The following is a 5,000-nucleotide window of genomic DNA, read 5'->3' on the forward strand; positions in this document are numbered from 1 at the left end:
CGTACGCGTCTTGGAGAGTAAATTTTGACTTTGCATAAACAAGAGTTGGGCGATTGTGATCTTTGTTTTGACTTCGCTCATTTCAGTGTCAAACTTTATAACACTTGACAGAAAAAAAAACTTACAAAAACCCGGTATCTTGCCATCATTTGACACAGATGCTTCACTGTTTGGCGAGTAAACATGCCGCGGTAACTTAATCACGGCGCCCGCTGAATTCCGGCCATGTCACTTTCGATTTTGCAATTTACTTGAACGTAGCAAAAATCTCCCAAAATATTTGTCGCTGATCGAAACTTTTTATATTCTATATTCACGGTTCAAAATTAATGTTGTTTTCATGTCGTAAATATTTTATTCTCGATCGACCGTCCGGGAAACTTCCTTCTGCTCTTTCTGAAAACTGTGTATCAATATTTATTTGCTTTTTCATCAATATTTGTTTTGCATAAAGCAAGCTACCAGAATCTGTACCTTGCTGAGTTCGCATTTGTTAGCGTTAATAGTATTTTCGGTCAGATGTTTCTGTTTTTTATGAGGGGTTTATTGTTTTGGTCTCCCATCCCAACACTAACCCCGCGAAACAGGGCTTGACTTCAGTGAAGTTTAGTATTACAAAGTTTTCGGATGCTCATAGGGCACACTTGTGGTGAAAAGAAGTTGTGAGGGAACTTGAAAATTATCAACATGTCAGCCCAGAAGCCAATGTTTCTCGCTTCTCTTTTATTTGTTATTCTTCAGAGACTGGAATGCTGTATTTCAATACCACACAATTCAGTGCCTTCTGATTTTCTGTAGCACGTACCACAGGCAAGCCAGTGTATGCTTCACAGAAGCATCTAGTTATTATTTAAAATACACTTCAACATACCAGTCAAATACGTGAAAAAAAAAAAAAACCTGTGTAGAGACCTTCATTGGGCATTTTTTCACTGGGTTGCCGTAGGCATCCCAGACGGAAAATGGGTAGATTATTATTTTTTTTTACTGGGTTGCCGTATGGCAATACGGCAATCCCAGTTGGAAAATGGGTAGAATTTCTCCCTTTTATTTTTTTCCGTGTCGGTAAAAGTCTTGCCTGTCACTCTCCCGGTAAGTGGTGTCTTTGTGCATAGAGCCTTCTGCGCGTATTTTCTTAGGATCGAGAGGGTAGTGGAAATGCGTACATTTCTCTGGTGGACACAGTAGAATCATTAACTTAACCTGTAATGGCGTCGAAAGTCATGTAACGCGAATGGCGTTTTAGTGGATCTTTGAACAAAATATACCCTTATGAAGCTCAAAAATGGCAAATCAATTGGATACTGAACAAGACAGGCGACAACATCGACAACAATCTGTCGCCCGTCGAGCCGTCTTTTACCAAGTGTGCTGTTATGTAGAACATTGAAGATTCGCAGGGCAGCGATAATAGTGAATTCAAAGACTAGACAAGGTGGATTGAATGGAATTTCAAGCGTTAAAATCGCTGAAAAGGTAAGATTATTGTCGAAGCGATGCCGCAATTGCGTGTCTTCACCACATGTTCCTTTGATCTCACGTTATTGTGTTTTCCGTCAAAATATTCGCTTGTTTTCGCTTTCGCTCGAACATATCTACCTTTATTACATGTCCAGTGAATAGTTTTATCCTCTGGGATGAATTTTCCGTCGAAAAATCGGTTATTTGGGCGGTCAGTGTAAAACGCAGACTGCAGACCGGGGGTAAAATGCAGACTGAGGGTAAAACAAATATTAATAACAAAAAAACGAGTCATAAGGATAAAATAAAGATTGTTTGAAAGACAATCCTGTTTTACATCTGTCAACAACTCACATTATTATGACTGCAGGTCGCTGCACCTTTTGGGGATGCGATCGTACACGTTGAAATCATCTGTGCTTTGTTTTTGCGCTTCCAGATGCATTGCAATGTTCCAAATTATTTGTCACACCGGTACATCGAGGGAAATCGATCGAAAAACCAACAATTATTACTTCGAATACCTGAATAATCTCGGTTGTCTTTTTTCGGTGCAACGAAATGCACAAAGAATTTCATGTATTCCGAGCAATTAGGACGCGGGGATTTCATTGGTTAAGCTATGCGTGATAACCCCTAGGGAGAGGTTATAATTGAAAATTACATCTTCCAGATGCAAAACAAACGAGCTTGTGAACTAAAGGATAAACATAACGTACACGAAAGCGAATGAAAGGATCCTAATAAGAAATTTTTACACCAGTCATACTGGCTTAAGCCGACTGAATTGAAACGTTAAATGGTTGCAAAATCTCTGTCTTTGTTAATTGGTACTGTAGCCATGCGTGTCAAAATAAATTGAGTTATTGGGTAATTACTCGATTACTTTGTTCAGTGCAGCAAAATGGACAGTTGAATTACGGGGTGGTGACTATGGGGCGCCAAATGTATTTTTATTATTTAGAGTGGTTATTTGTACATAACCAAAACAAGTATGGTTATATGTAAATAACCACATAGCAGTTTGGTTATTTCTAAATAACCAAAAGGAGACATTGGTTATTTAACAAGTAACCAAGAAATGAGTGTGGTTATTTGCTAAATAACCAAACCTGAAAATTGGTTATTTGCTAAATAACCAAACTGAAAATTGGTTATTTGCTAAATAACCAAAACTGCAAAGTGGTTATTTGCTAAATAACCAAAATCGAAAAAATGGTTATTTGGTTATTTTTTAGAGATAACCAAAACTTGATTTTTTTTTCCCAGTGACTGCAAATTGCAAATTGGTTATTTAGCACAAAATGGCTAGTACTTAAACACGGAATGCCGGAACGGTGGAATACTTAAACACGGAACGGCGGAATACTTAAACACGGAACGCCGTAATACTTAAACATGGAACGCCGGAATACTTAAAAAAGGAAGGCCAGAATACTTAAACACGGAACAATTGTGAAAATTCTGACAATTGGAACACATGGTTTCCCCCCACCCCCACAAGTGTTCGGGGCAAAAAATTAAAGTACAAAACAATGGTGAAATATGAACCCTTTTATTGTCGTAAAAAAGGTTGCTGTTATTCATCGTGGTGAAGTACAATAATAATAAAGTATTCTCGTTTGTTTCACGATGTGGTCACTTGTGATGTAGATCGCGCCGTTTCGACTGCATACTGCTAGTCTTCATAAGGCGATGATGTCGAATGGTTACGCGTCACCTTTTAAACAGGATGCTCCGATGTGATTGGTTGGTTTTCAGCAGCTGTGATTGGTGTGTTTCCATCCTAGCTGCTTCGGCGTGTTGTTTCTTTGGTGGAAGGCTGTCGTAGGGTGAGGTCTTAAGTGAATCGCCTCTTTGACCCTGCGTGTGTACCAATGAGGGTCACGATCAATAAACTTTACTTCGTTCCAAAGCGAGTTGTGTCCGGTGTTGTTAGCGTGTTCTGAAACGGCGGAGGTCTGGGTACGAGCAAGTCGGATGTCTCGCTCATGTTCTTTCATTCTATCTTGCATAGGTCTTCCAGTCTCGCCGATGTAGACTTTACCGCATTCACAGGGAATCCTGTAAACCACGCCATCTTGTTTAGTCGGCTCCACGGCGTCTTTCGGTCGTACTAGATGTGATCTTAATGTAGTCTCCGACTTGAAAACAGCGCGTATGCCTTTTTGCTGCTGGTAGCGGCGAAGTTGTTGGGATAGGCCTTTGACATAGGGTAAAACCGCAGTGGCCCACTCGATCGTGGGCTCAGCACTGCTACTCGGTTTCCTGGTCTTGATTTTCTGCAAGAAAGAAAGAGGTAACCATTAGAGACAGGAACAGAAGACAGGTGTTTCTTCTCCTTGGAGATAACAGAAAGTTTTGCTACGAGACGTTTGGCGCGCTCGTAGAGGCACTTGACAATACCGCGTTTTACTGATTGCGGGTGGTGGGAATCATACGCTAAGTACGGATCAGTGTGCGTAGGCTTCCTGTACACGCTGGTGGTGAGGCGGCCATCGGGTTCTTTTGAAACTGCGGTGTCAAGGAAAGCCAGTTTGTAGTCGTTCTCTGTCTCCATGGTGAAGCAAATAGAAGGCTGCTGGTTGTTCAAAAATTTGGTTTTATCAACGGAGTTGATAATGTAAATTGGCCACCGTACAGAGATTCTAATTTAGCTTTTAGAATCTCTGTACGGTGGCCAATTTACAGTATCAACTCCGTTGATAAAACCAAATTTTTGTATACTACTTCCCCACCGACGCAGCACCACAGTTTCTTTAGAAACTACCCCTTCATGCTGGTTGTTCAGATGCTGTAAGAAGCTATCAACGTTTCCGCGATCCAGGATGGTGAAAGTGTCGTCAAGGTAGCGTTTCCAGATCCTAGGTTCTCAGATCCTAATCACAACTGCTGAAAACCAACCAATCTCAGCGGAGCATCCTGTTTAAAAGGTGGCGCGTAACCAATCGACATCATCGCCTTATGAAGACTAGCAGTATGCAGTCGAAACGGCGCGATCTACATCACAAGTGACCACATCGTGAAACAAACGAGAATACTTTATTATTATTGTACTTCACCACGATGAATAACAGCAACCTTTTTTACGACAATAAAAGGGTTCATATTTCACTATTGTTTTGTACTTTAATTTTTTGCCCCGAACACTTGTGGGGGTGGGGGGAAACCATGTGTTCCAATTGTCAGAATTTTCACAATTGTTCCGTGTTTAAGTATTCTGGCGTTCTTTTTTTAAGTATTCCGGCGTTCCATGTTTAAGTATTCCGGCGTTCCGTGTTTAAGTATTCCGGCGTTCCGTGTTTAAGTATTCCGCCGTTCCGTCATTCCGTCATTCCGGCATTCCGTGTTTAAGTACTAGCCATTTTGTGCTAAATAACCAATTTTCAATTTGCAGTCACTGGAAAACAAAATCAAGTTTTGGTTATCTCTAAAAAATAACCAAATAACCATTTTTTTGATTTTGGTTATCTAGCAAATAACCACTTTGCAGTTTTGGTTATTTAGCAAATAACCAATTTTCAGTTTTGGTTATTTAG

The sequence above is a fragment of the Montipora capricornis genome, chromosome 10 (genome assembly GCF_036669925.1).
Source record: "Montipora capricornis isolate CH-2021 chromosome 10, ASM3666992v2, whole genome shotgun sequence".
In the NCBI taxonomy this organism is placed as follows: Eukaryota; Metazoa; Cnidaria; class Anthozoa; order Scleractinia; family Acroporidae; genus Montipora; species Montipora capricornis.